At 35.1% G+C, this 17182-nt stretch overlaps 1 protein-coding gene across 1 annotated transcript in view; it reads right to left on the bottom strand.

The window, feature by feature from the left end:
• LOC113092383 (protocadherin-15) overlaps positions 1-16420 on the bottom strand; it is a 157307-nt gene extending 140887 nt beyond the window's left edge. Inside the window, exon 1 of the mRNA XM_026257974.1 lies at positions 15968-16420. The gene's annotated coding sequence lies outside the window, so the exon portion shown is untranslated. The remainder of the gene's footprint in view (positions 1-15967) is intronic.
• Between the last annotated feature and the right edge of the window lie 762 nt (positions 16421-17182).

Genomic DNA, 17182 nt, shown 5'->3' with positions numbered 1-17182 from the left:
GGAATGCATATGGTGGCAATTTTGCATAATTTGAAGATGCTCATTATATGACTCTTGTCTCCATGTACACAGACTTTAGAAGGAAATCAAATGTGGGAACAAAATTATTGGTTGTAGTGGAAATGATGACAGAATTAAGGGACCATCATAATTTGTGTAAAAACTTTTTTTAATACATTTATTATTGACTTGGTTTATGATTATTTCATCCTTGTTTCTATAATCATTGTTAAAAGAAAGTTAAAATGCAATAATGTATATATATATATATATATATATATATATATATATATATATATATATATATATATATATATATATATATATATATATATATATATATATATATATATTACATATATATAACAAGAAATAAAATGTAAAAATTTTATTTCCTAAATAGAAATAATTGAATAATAGTAAAAAAATAAATGATGACGAGAAAGTTAAACTTTTTGCATTATTTTTTTCTGCTTTTTGGATGCCTTTAGATCTGTATTATTCTTTCACAAACAGGTCAAAAAAGTTTTATATAAAAAACAAACAAAATAAAATAAAAATAATTTTAAAAATAAAATAAATTAAACAATGATTTTATTAAAAACTTTATATAGCAGATATTTTCTCAGTGTGTGTACTGGAAAACAATTCTCATTATAAAGCCATTCTCAGAAAAATGGATTTAATCTAGTTTGCTTTGTAGGTTTTTGTTGCGCAAGGACAGATATTACTTGACTTTGTACAAATATACACAAGGGATTACAGCATTCATTTATGCATGTGTGTGTGTGTCCCGTCTGGAGGCTGGCTGTCTCGATGGCTGCTGCCTACATGCGGAGGTTGATGTAGAGATAAACTTTAAAAACAAGTGTCTCCATTTGATCTGTCACCTGTATTCATACTCACAATCTCTGCGATGTGCCTGCAGCAGCTGTATGAGCCACTGAAATGGCTTTAAAACCATACGCTGATGTGCGTCAACACAGTCATCTAAATACAACATCAGACCGCGTTGCCACCACTGTCAAACTCTTTATTCCCAAAAGAGCGCAAGCAAGTCTCTGGAGCCTGATGGGTGAAAATGATAGTTCCCACTTTAAAATTTCCACAGAGTGCTCAACAATTGTGACAATACACAACAAGAAGGACTAAAGAAACATAAGAACTCGCACTGTCTTCTGTGTTCTCTTCTATGATGTGCAGGTTTGAGGAGCATAGGCAAGGTCCAAAATTAACTTTCTGCCAATGACGGATGGACTGACAGAATTTTACAGCCATAAATATTTCTTACTGACCATGAAACTGTAGTTCTTCAAATCCATTTTCCATGTAAAACTATTTAAATATCTTTTAAGCCAGGAAAAAATATATATTAAAAAGTTTCAAAAACACATTCTGTATTTAATTTATTTTTCTTTCTATTTTTCAACTTTTCTTCTTTTCTTTGTTTCTTTCTCTGTGTTTATTTATTTCTTTTTTCATAAAGGAATTTGGAATGAACTGTTAATATTTTTAATTAATTTGGTAATTGACTGAGAATATTTAACTTAACATCTGGTCATAAAGACTAAATTACAATTACATAACTATATTTGATTGTCTGTATTCTATTACATTAATCTATTTGATATTCACATTAATATATATATTTATTTTTTTATTTATAGTTATTTTATATAGTTCTTTATACTGTAGTATAATATTTAACTTACTGAAATAAAACAACATATTTACTTTTTGTTTGTTTTCTTTCTTTTTTCAAGAAAAATCATGTTGAAATATGAGTATCAGATAAAACAGATCTACATTTATTAGTCTATATCTTAATCATCATTGTATTGTGTTCTATTATACTGTATGTTTTGCCCCCATAATAAAAACTTTGAGCTATGATCGTAAAACTTCACTGATCATAAGACTTTACTGTAAATATCTTATTGTAAAATAAACTGTGACATCGGACATTATTTCTTAGGAAAATATCTAACTTTTTGGCCATATAAATAAAATCAAAATTTGCGCCAAACTACATATTTTTGCTCAGTTTGGGTCACTGAATATGTTTTGTTCCCTCCTTGAGCATGAGCTTCATATTCTCATAATAGCATACATTAAAGCATAATGTAATAAAATTAACACAAAAATACATAAGCATATATACATAAAGGTTCAATATACAGTTCCAATTTAAAAAAGTATGTTTTTTTTTCTGACTATATATTTTTCAAATGTCAGGCTTTACAGAATTAAGGAACCCAAAGACGCCCTAACGGGTAAGTAAAAACTGACTAAATCAGTTAAAATTACTTAATCAGACATGTTAGTGGAAGTTTAACAGATTAATTTTCAAACAATGAATGAGTAGGTCACTCCATTATTTTACATTGCTTTACAAAAGCCTATATTGCAAAAGGTTGAGTCGGCAAACAGCTCTTAGTGCTCTTCTGAGTATTTGAGATCAAGCAAGAAAAAAAGACTTATTGCCAAAACCTGCTATGATTCTGCTAAACAATACTATGCTGCTTGCACTTCAAGAGTGAATAATGCAACTTTATATGTCCACTGAAATAAATATGCACTGCTCATTGCATTGCAGATACAAGATGAAATAGGACATAAGATTTTAAGAATATACTACAAACATCTATCTAGACACACAATCACACATCTAAAACAGCTTTTGCATAAGTGAAAGCACACTCTAAGATGCAGGTAGTTCTGTCATGGAGGACATCTCTGCCTTTCTTCTCCATGAAAAAAAGATTCATTATTTGCTCTCAACATGCATTTTTCCTCCACTACCTCTGTCCTTTAATCAAAGTATACTACACACAGTCTCAAGCTCAGAGTCCTTTCTAAGCCTCATTAACAGTCATGGCAACAGACGCCACTTTCCCCGGCTGCTACCAGGACCCTTAAAACATGCTGGGATCTGTCTATATATCACAAACTTTCCTCTATATTTATTCCCTTCACTTTCTATGCCTTGCATGTGGATCTGTGATTATTATGGCCAGTTGCAATGTGAAACTGTTTTATTACAGAACTGTTATGGATTGATGCATTACAACCCACAGAAACCAACTGAGAAACAGACATACTGTAGTGAAGATAATAAATAAATAAATAATAATAATAATAATTAAAATACTTATTAAAAATATTAAGGCTGCATTTAGGGAACGTACAAACTGATAAAATGTGTAGCTTGTAGGCAATGTAAGTCACTCTGGATAAAAGCATCTGCCTAATGCATAAATTCTGACCCTTTTTTCTAAACAGAAAGGATTAAAGGGGTCATATGATGCAATTTTTCCTTTCTCTTTGGAGTGTTACAAGCTCTTGGTGCATAAAGAAGATCTATAAAGTTGCAAAGACTAAAGTCTCAAATCCAAAGAGATATTCTTTATAAAAGTCAACCACAGCCTCCTAAAACGACCCCCCCCCCCCCCCACATCTCTATGTCATGATGTGGGAAGATTTCCATAACGCTGCCCAAATGTTCATGCAAAGAAAGAAGGTGTAACTTTTACTCTTGCTGTTGCCATGTTGAGGAGTCGCTGTGTGTTTTGTTGTCAAAGCGAAACTACTTTGTTGCTAAAGAGGACACAACTAGAAATCAGAGGTTAAGCTGTATTTACAACACTGTTCCGGAAGAGTTCAACCCAAATATTCAGATGTATGCAGTGCATTTTACTGAGGATGAGGACTGTTTCCTGTGAGAGTAGGGTACAATGCCGGTGTCTGTTTCTATAAAGTAGGGCAAAATCCAACTTTGCAAGGACAGTCTGGCGCTTCTGACACACAGCATGTAAGAACGTTTACATATTTAAAGAATCTGCCACTGATGATTCAAATTTTGAGCAGTGTAGAGTAGCGCTTGTTGTTTGTCGTTTCTGAAATGGTGTAATGTATAAGCCATTATAATCAGTAATCATGTCCCCACTGGATTCAGAAAATGCCTAATTTATGTTGTATTGTTTTTGTCTGATTGCACCGTTGTTCTGGACACGGCATCAGAGTACGGTGAGGCGTGTAACATTTCCATTACACACTTGAGGAATTCTGCCAATCACAATGCACTGGATACCTGGCCAATCAGGGCACACCTCGCTTTTCAGAACGGTGAGCTTTGTAAAAATTTTACGCATTTCAGAAAGGCTGGGGATAGAGGAGAAACAACAATGTACAGTATGTAGAATATAATGTTTGTTTGTTTTTTACCGCATAAACACATTGCATTACACCAAATACACAAAATTATGTTCTTTTTAGCAATTTCATATGACCCTTTTAAAATGTTGTAAAAATAAAGATCATTTTAGTATGCTTTACATAAAAAATAATAATACAATTTCAGTTTATTGTGCAAAATTTCTGCATTAACTAAATGTGTTAATTGATATTGTTTCGTAATTGTAATATTTACTAGCAATTTCTGTTTGAATTGTTTAACATAAAATAAACATCTAAATAAATACATTTAATATTAATCACTTCATGACAAAAATCCCAAATTAAGTGGACAGATGCATGACTGTTTAAATGAAAATCATATGTCCAGATATGAAATGCATATCAGATTTAGAACCACATTTGAAAGTAATCCAAATTGGATGCCAAAAACAATGGATCTCATAAGTGTTTTTGCTTACTTGCATTGCCAAAATTATCCAATCTGTGCCAGATATCTTTGGAAGAAAAAAAATCATAAATAAAAAAAGAAGTGGTTGACAGCATAAATGCTGCCTTATATTGACAACATTTCAGTTTTCAAGGCTGAATGTGCTCAATAAAACAAAAAAGAACCATAGCTATATGTGTAAGTGTTGTATACACACACACACACACTTACTGTATTTCAAAAGCACACACACACACACACACATAAAAAAGTATGAATTAAATATAGGTCATTTGATAACACAGCAGCATACTATGGTCTGAAATGTGTTTCATGTCATAAGCAATATGAAGTGATTCACATACTATTTGAAAGCATAGTCAATAGTAGTTAACATTCAGTGTATACAGTGAAGTATGCAGCAAGCAGTACTCTAGTATTCCATTCTGAACAACGCCAGTGAAGCACTCTCTAGCAGATGGGGATCATTCACATTTCATTCATGAAGTGATTGTGTTTTCTATTAACCAGCTGGTCTACACTATACTCAGCCCTCATGACTGCATTGTCTCTGTTTAGATACATATTTAAAACAACACAGGGACTGAATAATCTCATGTCATCTTGAGAGCAGCTTGAAACCTGCAGCCCTTCCTGCTGCTGGAGTAACTGCGAGCAAAGCAAGTTTGATCAGCCCTTAAATGCATCATTATTGTGCTGCCTGTAATGTTCTATTATTCCTACAACACTTCAGATTCTCAGCCTGTGTTTCTTAAGAAGAGCACAGATGGCTGGGCAGGGTTTTATTATCAAGGGTCTATGCATCTTTCACAGTAACATTTGATATCAAAGTACAAAGCTGCTGGATTTCCGGAAGGATCCAAAGACCTCTGAACAAGCTGCCTCCTGCTGTCAAAATTACCCAGCAGACATGAAGTTCCTAAACACCAACCCCGACAGCAAACGCTTTACATCCAGACTGTTATCCCTCAAACGCTCGCTCTCTAAGATCTGGATTTCCTCTGATCTGTCTTGCTATCAAAACACACAGCTGATGTCAGAATGAGAACGTGGTTATTTAATTAGCATCCGCTGACCCCAAACAGAAAGATCAATCTTTCTATTGGGATTTAAAGCATTTGCATAATTTGAACATATTGCTTATACTCATGAGTTATGGCTAATGAGGGCAAAAAAAAAAAAAAGAAATATTAAATTACAAATAAGTTAGAGTGATGACACTGCCTTAAGTTTCATTAAAGTTCTCTCCCAAAAATAAATTTAAATGTAAATGTAAATAGTAATAAAATACAATGGACAACTGTTGGCATACAGTAAGAATAAAAAACGATAAAATAAATACGGAAATGTTTGAGCTCATGTTGAGAGCTTTTATGCATTTTAACTGCAAATTTTGTACAGCATTAAAAAAATAATTAAGACAGTTGTGACATACTGTATAGTAAGAATACGAAACTATAAAATAACAGTGGAAATGTTTGAGGTCATATTGAGATCTTATGACTTTTGATTGCAGACTTTGCTATTCTGGCATAACTAAGGACCATTTAAGATGTTGTTGAGTTCTCCTCTTAAACTGAGAATTTTTTTTTTTTTTTTGTCTCAAAAGAACAACTTGAAAAGCAGGAGACTGGGTTTGCTTTCCCTGAATGCTATCAGGAAAAACAAACAATTGAGATGTTAAAAAGATCTCAGTTTTACTTTCCTATGGGCTATAATATTTTGGTTTAATCTTAGTTTATAATCTATTAATCTAATGAATTTCGTTTGAGCTATGAGAGCGTTTCTTTCTTTACTCAAGGGCTGCCTTACCCTTTTTGCGTGTGGTGAAGGGTAATGGATCAAAGTGATTGGCATCACTACGTTTCAGCAAAGCAATCAGGGGTAAGAAGGCCATTGCCATTACTGTGGACTATAATATCAGCAAAGCACACATGCCTAATAGCACCCTGCTTTTCCCACTGTCACAGGCAAATAAAAAATCAATGGAAATTGCTGACATCTCGCGCTAAAACCTATTACAGTCAATGTCCGACAGTCTTTTATTCATAAAATGTTCTGTCAAGCTAAACTTCTCATCAAAGACACTTTGATGCTATGTCATGCTAGGACACTGTTTTGCATTTCTAAATAATTTAAAATGACTAAACTTCACTGACAAGCCACTCATTCGCCCAGCATGCTTTCAGACGCCACACGAAGGATGATCACATGATGGGTAACTGATTACCGACAGGCCGCATTTCCAGCGAATCACTTGTCATAGACACCAAACACTGTTAAGACGTTTCTGAAACCTCCCAGTAAAGGTACAATAAAATGCTGTGCTTCCTCCTGCCTTAAAGCAATAGTTAGGCTAAAAATAAAAAATGATGTCATTATTTACTCACCCCCATGTCGTTCCAAATAACAATTTTACAGTTTCACAGTACAAAAATAACAGCATACAGGTTTGAAACTACATGAGCATGAATAAATAATGAGAGAACTTTCATTTTTGGCTGAAATGTAGTTTTTAAGGAATAGTTGAACCAAAAATTTACATTTGCTGAAGAGATTTAGCATTGCATCACTTGTTCATCGATGGACTCTCTGTAGTGTATGGGTGAAAAAATGAAAGAAATCACCTTCAGGCCATCTACAGTACGATGCAGATGAGTTTTGTTCTTCATCAGAACAGATTTGGAGAAATTTTAGCATTACATCACTTGCTCAGCCAATGGATCCTCTGCAGTGAATGGTTGCCATCAGGGCCGTCGCAAGTGGGGTGAAAGGTGGTGATGATTATAGGGGCCCATGGGCAAGGGGGGGGCCCCCGGCGATCTCAACCATCTGGCTGAGGCTAGCCTAAAAAGACGATCAGGACAGTTGACAGGCCACTGCTGCGTGTCGTCACGAAAGCTTATCATTTTCATGTGTTTTAAAGCCTGACCACTTTCCAATTTAAACATTCAAAAGAGTTTAAATCATTCAAATGCGGATAAATCATGCGGAAAATCTCAACTCGTGCGTTGTGTTCGGTGCGCACACATCTCACTGTCTCAGAGCCGCGTCTTACAGACAGCGACACTAAACCGAGCTCACCTTTGCGAAGTTCTCCTCGAACTTCCTCCTGCACCTTAACGAACAAATACATATCGCAGTTTAAACAAACAGAAAAAGTGTGAAAAAGCCCAATTCAGCAAATTCAGACACTTTGACCACACCATGTTTTGCTTACGTGTTTTTTTTTCCTGAATTGCTACTGCAACCTTTTCACACCACAGACTGAACAAAATTAAGCATTGCTTGGTAATTGTTCAACAAAGTATTGATAGTTGTGCAAATATTGTCATCAAGTTGTCTGAAGTTTTGGTTGATTGTAATCCATTACATATCTTTTATTATGTGTTTTATGTTCTGTCGCTGTCATTCTGTTGTACTCCGGAGCTTCTGTCACGAAAACAAATTCCTTGTATGTGTAAACATACCTGGCAATAAAGCTCATTCTGATTCTGATTCTGATTCTGATTTTTCTATCAAAGTTATCTGACATTATCGAGATGAATTTGTTCTGACAGTTCAACTCTGAGTTCTTGTCATATTTTATTACCATTTTATAAACTAGAGCAAATAACTGTGATAATGTAAGAAATGTTGAAGGTGTCTGAATACATTTTGGTTTGACTGTTAATAAAATTTTTACAGACTATGCAGTGCTATTTTATATTTAATTATTTGCTTTCTGTTCCTGGACACCTACAAACATGAAACAACTTAAACATTGTGCAATTAGCACAAATAAATAAATAGAATGAACATATAAATTAAACAATTTCAAACAGGGCCTACTGGTACAGCCTGCACCGGGGCCCCGCTTACCCCAGCTACAGCTCTGGTTTCCATCATAATGAGTCCAACAAACAAACAAACAAACAAACAAAACTCATCTACATCTTGGATGGCCTGAGGGTGATTACATTTTCAGCTAATTTTCATTTTGGGGTAAACTATTCCTTTAACCCAAAGAGTGCTGAGGTGAACCAAAAAGAGTGAACGCTGCCAAAGACAGCAGTGCAATTCATAACCCAGTGTGAGATGTAATCAGAGGACGTCAGGGGTCCAAACACTAATGACTCCAGTGATTAGCCTATGTCAACGACCAAGATATGTTCTAAAGCACCTGTGATGGCAATCAAGCACATAGATGTGTCACTGTACGCTAGAATTTTCAATTTCTGCAAATGTGTATAAGTGTGTGTCACACAAACAAGGCAGCACCTGAGGAGATGTACGCAGATGTAGCAATATTGATGAAACCTATTCATAGAGACAAGTGGGTAAAAATGTTAACGATCTGCTGTTAATAATTGCACACCTGTAAAACAAATGCTAGCATACCTAACCAACCATTATCCTCTGCAATATACTAAAGATTTCAAACCAAATCAAACACCTGCAAAAATAATATTAGAGAGGCCATTTAGTTTCCTTGTATTTAATCTTTAAAGCGTTGAACAATGGAACAACATCATTGTTGAAATTTGAGGATATTAATTAGAATGATCCTGAATACAACTTTGTGAGATGGAAATGACTTTAAATGTAATGGAGATTATGCAGATTATAAAGCTTCAGCAGATACAGTACACAAGTCATATATACACATTTTATGATATTTTTATAGATATGGAACATGTGAAGATTCTTAAAAAATTAATTTTGTTTGTTCCAAAGAAAAAAAGGTTTGGAATGACATGAGGGTGAGTAAATAATGACAGATTATTCATATTTGATGTGAACTATCCTATAAAAAAAAATGATTTTTTTTTTTGTCCACACTGCTTTCAGTCCTGATTGACGGACTTTTATCTGCACTGACTGTGCTTATTTGGAAATATATTGGTTGCTATAGTATTGATGTAGTCATCACCAAGCAACTTTCTTCTACTATAAAAAGCAGAAAGCTGGCAGTATGGAGACAGCTGACATAAAGCTTGAAATCTGCTTATCTACAGCATGGTGTTTCACCACGGAACTGAACTGATGCTCTACTAGAGTAAGAATATCTGGCACTGCAGAGAAAACCTCTCAAATGCATGAGCTGCCATGGTGAAAAAAGTCACCATGGTGCATCCTGTCTCATTAGAAAAACAGTGATTGCAACTGGCACATCTGAGAGAGTTTGAATGTTTGACCCTTTAGATGGACTAATGGCTTGTGCAGGAACATCTCTTCTGAAAGGCTTCTAAAAACATCTTCCCTAGAGTGGAGAGATGAGGCATTCGCCCTCTCACTCACACACAAAACACACTGTGCAAAAAAATCCTGTGCACTCACCATTGTGGCAGCAATGTCAAGTCTTTCCAAGAACCTGAGCATGAATATATTGAAGCCATTATTGCAAAGGACGTCATTTGATGCTTTTCAGTTCACACAATGCTGCCTGCTGTACATTTGAGGGGAAAGTTCAGTCATAAGGGTTCACTTGAAAATGCACCTCTGTCCAGTGCATTTAGCTTTGGCGAACCTCTATAAATCATTCAGTTTGCCATGTAGAAGGGGGAAATAAATGCACAGAAATGTATGCACTGAAAAGAGCAGCTTGTATTTTCACCTGGTTATGTTGGTGAGTGCTAGTGAATCTATGTATGGCTCTGTCTTGTTGGTAAAGCTACTTAAAGAGATAGATCACCCAAAATTAAAAATTCTATCATCATTTACATATCCTTATGTCATTTCAAATCTGTACTGTACAAACTACACTTAAAAAAAATGGGAGACATTTTTCAAAAAAGAAGAAAGGATACAGGTTTGGAATGACATGAGGGCGAGAAAACAAAGCCTTTTTTTTTTTACCAGCACACCAGCATCCAAAATAAAATACATGCTGGTCTCTCCAACAAGACATGGCTTTCCATTGAATGCTGAAAAGTATGTTAATAGATCAACTATATCTGTATACAAAATGCGGATCTCATTATTCTCCATTTTCATACGTAAATTATAGTTATCTAAATAAATATGCATTTACATGTTCTTCATATTCTGTAATTTATATTTCAAACAACCCATAACTATTTTTACATCTCTGAAGATTGTTTAAAAAATGGACATGCAAATATGTATGTCAATTTGTCACATTCTATTCAATGGCCCAGCTTTTTTACATACAATTTACTTAATTTGTAATGCTTGTGTTTCATAAATAAGTCCTAATGCACATTTTATTTTCTATTCAAATATAATTTACAAATTGGAAACAATCTTGTTGTATTTTTTTCTATTCAAAACACATTTAAAAAATGGAAATAATGTGTGTATACTTAATATGAATACTGATGTAGGACTAATTATAAAAAGTGGGGTCCAAAAGTCCAATACATTTGGACCCGATTAATAAGCAGGAAGTTTTGGGATTTTAAAACAAAGAAGAATTACGCAAATGAAGAAAAAATGTACTGTCATTAAATGAAAAGAGGCATTTAACCAAATACAAAGTAAATCTCAAATTCGTATAAATGTGACCCTGGCTGTGAAAACTCGGCTAAAGTGATTTACTGTTGTCTAAATAAAATCACTCTTCATATAAGAACATTCTGTGAAAATGGAACATTGATATCTCTCATTTTGACTGAGAAAAACCATGTCAAAGATTTAAATCAGTGAAATTAATGGCTGAAATCCCACTTTGATGCTTTTTATCACATAATTAGATTTAAGCCTGAGACGATAGCCTGGATTTCACAGAGAGGGTCACAAATTGTTCAATGCAAATTTCACTCAAAAATGCTAGTAATATAATTTATAATGACAAGCGGAAGTGTCAGTGACTTTTGGTTTAAAAAAAGGTTACACACTTTCATTACGCTAGTAATTACAATCTAGAAACAATATCTGAGCTCATTTCTGCAGTTTAATATGTTTGCTGTACAGAAAAGCATTCAAAGAGCATCTGATATCCTGCATACTGCTCTACTGAAGCTCTCCAAACAGCATCTGTACCTGAGATGATCCCATCTGCTCAAACATCAGCAGTCTGAATCTCCCTCTCACCTCCTCAGACCTCACGTCTGCTCTAAACCATTCTCTGCAGCAGTACTAGTGCCTACATCAATATACTCTCATCTTGTTCTCTTCTAAATAGCTCTTTGAACCCCTGTCTGCCTCTCCAAACCATAGCATCTCAACCAGATACATTAGCACTCTTTTATGCCCCGAAGTCTGGATTCTCGACCTCTCCGGCTGCTCCCTTTCTGTCTGAGCTCTAAACCTCTGGCTTTCGCGGTCTCCCCTGCTGCTGTCATCCCGGGGGACTCCCAGTGGGCAGACGCTGATTAGAGATGAATCAGACAGCTGAGAGAGGCTGACTGAGGTAAAGATGCATGCAGGAGAAATCCAGCCTGGCCTTCACACATCAGAGACCATGTACACGGAAGAGGGGAGAATATCATTGGAGTTATAGTCATACAGTTGGCACTGCAGCCAACTCACTGTACAACAACGCTGAATGTTTAACACCTACAGTACCCTCTACATTCCTGTTCAGCTTCTTTTAATAGAATTGCTCACCCAAAAATGACTATTCTGTCATTATTTAGTCACCCTTGTGCTGTTGCAAACCCATATGACAGTCTTGTCTTCAAAGGAACACAAAGGAAAGGCAACTGAGGCTTTCAAGCTTCAAAAAGGATATAAAGGGACCATAAAAGCATCATGAAAGTGGTCCATATTACCCCACCTGCCTTCTCGTAGCTCAAATGGTAGAGCATGGCACTAAAGTGAAGAATATATGTGTAGGATTTACTTTGAAAATAAAATGCATTCAAATAATTAAAAAGACACGACAAGTAAAACTTCATATTAATTATATAATAGTATTAACTGTACAAATATTTGAATTGTTTGCTGCAAAAAAATAAATAAATTAAGCCAACCTCCAGAAATGTAATATAGTGATCTGAAAACTCATTTCATGACCCCTCTTATAAAACATAAATAAATAATGGCCACATGCAATCTTTTCTTCCTTACGTCCTGTTCTGGGCTCTGTAGAATCACAATGCTGCTTCTTGGAAAAGATGGTTAAAAATAAAAGTTGTGTGCGTTCATTATATCACCAATTTATTTATTATGGACCACTTTTATGATACTCATATGGTGCATTTGCATCCTTTTTGAAGCTTGAAAGCCTCAGTCCCCATGGGTACTAACTGAATGCAAAAAGAGCCACCAGCACAATCCTCCTTTGTGTTCCCTGGAAGAAATAAAGTCATAGGGGTCTGTAAAAACATAAGCCTGTGTAAATGAAGACAGAAGCTTAATTTTTTGGCTCAAGTATTCCTTAAAATCTTTCACTCTGTCCCAAGACGCTACTTTACTTCAGTGCGTCTGTCCATCTTGGTCTCTCTCCAGCTGTTCTGTCTCTCTCTCTCTCTCTCTCTCTCTCTCTCTCTCTCTCTCTCTCACTCTCTCTCTCTCTCTCTCTGCCTCAAAGCTTTTCTCTCCTTCCATCTCTATCTGCGTGGCTGTGTGAATGGAAATCATTTCAGGCATCACTACCCACAGCTAATGCTGAAATGTGTTCTCTAAGGTGTCCACGGTGCATATGAATACAGTCATGCCTAAACCCAGATACCACGCAGGCTGATGCTCAAAACGTCCAAACAACCTCGAAGCACATAATGAAGTCCTTGCTATTTCAAACACAACGTGACCTTCATCATCCTCTTCGCCCCACTTAGTAATCATAAGATGTCTGGTCACTTCTAAGATGCCTGAAGCTGTATTATAGGCATTAAAAGGTCAAAGGTCAACTTAGACACAGGCGAATGAAGGTCAGGTGCACGTCTAAGACTGACCTCCGTGTAATTGCCTTAGGTCCTTTTAAACCATGTCACTGTACAGCTCTCATTTGCTGCGCTTCACTGGTCAGAAGTGCTTACAGCAGTTTGATGCTCATAATACTTCCAGTGTGCTGAGCAACAGACCACCTCCTGAGACAGTTTCACAAACCACAGACTTTCAGAAAACTTTCAGAAAACTGGTTAAGATGAAAACAGAGATTCCTTCAAACTTTACCACGTTCTTGTATCTCATGCTGGGCAAAGCATTGCACTGAGAAGCATAACCTCATTGGTTTCTAATCCCAGCAATGAATAACTGAGTTAAAGCAACACCTTGAGAAAAACATTGCGTAAATAGTGAATAATTACAATTTTTAAATACAGTGTGTAACCTTTCTAATGAATCTGCAAAAAGAGTTTATTCTTCAATATGTTATTGATAAGTGAACTGAATAATAAGGCGACTAAATTTTTGGTCAGAAAATGAGTTGGAAATTAACCGAGAACCACATACTTTAGTTTTGTTGAATAAATAATAATGGTATTCTAAAAAAAAAAAAAAAAAAACTTTTTTTAAATTATTTATTATTACTGAATATTTAGTATCGTTCAAAAGTTTAAGGTCAGTAAATTTAGAGCTTTTTTTTTTTTTTTTTTTTTTTAGCAAGGATGCATTTAAATGATCAAACTGGCAATACATTTTTTTACAGTTACAAAAAATATATATTTAAAATAAATGCTTTCGATTCACAAAATAATTTTGAAAAAGAAATATATATTGATATATTTATTAGCATATTTAAATGATTTCTGGAGGATTATGCGACTCTGTAGACTGGGATAATGTCTACTGAAAATTAAGCTTTGTCACTGCAAGATTAAATGACCTATAATAACATTTTAAAATCTTTTAGAATAGAAAACAGTTATTTTAAATTGTGAAAATATTTCAAAATATTAATATTATTATTATTTTTATTTATTTTTTACTTTTTTTGGATCAAATAAATACAGGCTGGATGAGCATAAGATACATAAAACATTTTTAAAAATTAACCGTATTGTATGGTCTCCAGTTATAAGACTTATTCAAGCATTTGGATGACATGATTCAAATATAATCAACACACACAACATCATACAAACAAATTACTGATAAAAAGTTCAATCCTGCATTAATTGCCTCATCAACCGACAAGAACTGCAGATGTGAATGAGAGATACTTTTCCTATAACAAGCCTGAAAGGAATAACAATGTCACAGTATTTCGTCATTACAAGATACAAACATAATCACACTGTGTTAAAGTTTTGACTGATCTCTAAGCTCCTTAATTATCTTGATCTCCTAATAAAGCACAGGGTGACTGTCTCATTTCTAACTAATGAAGCTTCTGTAAACCAAAACTTTAGACTGAAACATGCAAAGTAACTCATGAGATCACCCCAGTCTTCCTCCTAACAGAGAGAGAGAGAGAGAGAGAGAGAGAGAGAGAGATGCACTCTTTCTCTCCATATCAATGGTGTCAGCTGAACACAGATGCCAACTGAGCGCCTGTCTCACTGATCTATTCATTACACCAACAGCACATCACTGACTCATTATTCAAGCCTTTTAACAGATTAATTCTGGAAAACATGAATGTAATAATAAAGTCAAGAAAATGGAAAAGTCCAGTAGCAGCTAAAAACTTACAAATAACTGTATGATGTTAATGGTGAAATACAAGTGAAGTATGAGGTGGGAGAAGGCAATGCCTTGTATCACTATGATTGGCTGATCATGCAGTTAACAGGAAATTGCCTTCTATAATAGATCTAAAAATAAACCTAAATGCATAAAAATTTACAGATTAAGGTGCAGTGGTAACAAAGGATATGTATGCAAACTAATATGAAATATAGTTGAATATAATACATACATTAATAAATACACAAGTATAGTACCCTTAGATCAAAAAAAAAAAAAAACATTTCCACACGCTGCTGGCAGATGAACCACTACAGATGCAGGTTCTGCGCTGTCTTTGCAATCAGAAAAGGGAAACAAATGGGTTAAATGATGTGGTTGATGGGGGTGAATGAAACGGGAAAGTTTAATCCATCAGAGAGCCCAGTAAACCTCTAAAATATGCTCTAAATTAATATCACGTCGAGTATTATTTGATTTCATTTTACCAGTCATGACTTGAATGAATAAAACAATTCACAGAGAAATTAATCGATCATGCGTTTTCCCCCTCCCAGATGGATTCAAGGAGAAGCGGATCTAGAGGAGATGGGTAATACATGAATAAAATAGTTCATCTTTTTTATTTATTTATTTTAATCCTGTTATTACTTCATGTAACAGACAGATCTCACAATCTAATCCGTTTCAAAAGGACTTTGATGCTCAAGAGAAACAAAGATCAACTAATGACACTCAAATAGCCGACGTTCTTCGACCATAATAGCATTATTAATTCTTCAAATTAATATAATACCGCTTACTCACGCAGTTTGTTTCAGTTATTTCCTCTCCTCATGTTCATGCAGACAGCCGTTCACAGCAACAGTTACGCGAGCGTTTTCACTCACGCGCACCGCGCGCGAAATCATTCATTGCTCCTGCCAGAAATTTACCGGACGGTCTCCGTATCACTCAAACGTTAACCCACCATGTCGGTTTAAAATCCAAGCAGTCTCTCACCGGACAGACCCACGCAGCGAATCCCGCATAAGTCTCTGTGTGTCTTTTTCTCTGACGAGGACGGACAGCGCGAGCCCCGGTGGTTTTAATTCTTACTGATTCTCCTTCAGCACATGAAGTCCAACAGCAGGTCAGATTCAGGACGGTATTCGTTAGTCCTCAAGTGACGGTAAAAAGTACTATGACAGCTCCAATGAAAGTGCAGCCCACCTCACACAAACCTCATTCAACCTTCTCTGCCTCCTTCCTTCTGATTTCTCTGTTTCTCTCTCTTACACACTCCCTCGCTCCTTCTCTCTCTCTCTCTCTCTCCTCTCTCGCTCATGAGGCAATAATCTCATTTGCCTGCCTGGTCAGTAAAGGTGAGAGCAGATAAATCTTGATGTGTGTCTGGCAGGTTCATATAATGGTGAATAATATCAAGAAAATGTCCAGGTCAGATTAAAATAGTTACATTTCAAAGTAATTATTCTTCATGGTATTTATTTATATGATTGTTTGTTTGCTTGCTTGCAAAATATATTTTCTACAATAAATCATTATAGTTTAGTGGCAATCAATGTTTTTAATTAATACATTAATAAAATAAACACAATTTTGGATAAAGGTGTGTCATAATTGTCATGCAAAATAAATAAATAAAAATCTTAATTTCCATTAAAATACACTTCCGATCCTAAATAATAAATTATACTTCCCTAATATTATTATTATTATTATTTTTTATTTTTTTTTTGTTGAAAAGATTCAGGTTCAGGTTCAGATTCATACCCATTTAGCCAAAAAATAAAATAAAATAGGCAGTTTCACACATACAAAATAAGCACATAATGCATTGCTGTGAATGCGCTGAGTTTTAAATTGAATGTTTCTCATAAACATGATACAGCCTCAGGTTGTGACACTGCAAGTGAACAGACTGAAAAAGTCTTTTCTTTTACCTCTTTAGAAATTAATGTCGGTGGTGACAGGGAGTGACAAAAACTGGCTAGCTGTGCTCTTTTCTAGTAACATAACCAG

The sequence above is a fragment of the Carassius auratus genome, unplaced genomic scaffold (assembly GCF_003368295.1).
Source record: "Carassius auratus strain Wakin unplaced genomic scaffold, ASM336829v1 scaf_tig00214575, whole genome shotgun sequence".
In the NCBI taxonomy this organism is placed as follows: Eukaryota; Metazoa; Chordata; class Actinopteri; order Cypriniformes; family Cyprinidae; genus Carassius; species Carassius auratus.
Note: the sequence above shows the minus strand (reverse complement) of the source record. Positions and strands in the feature narration are given on the sequence as shown.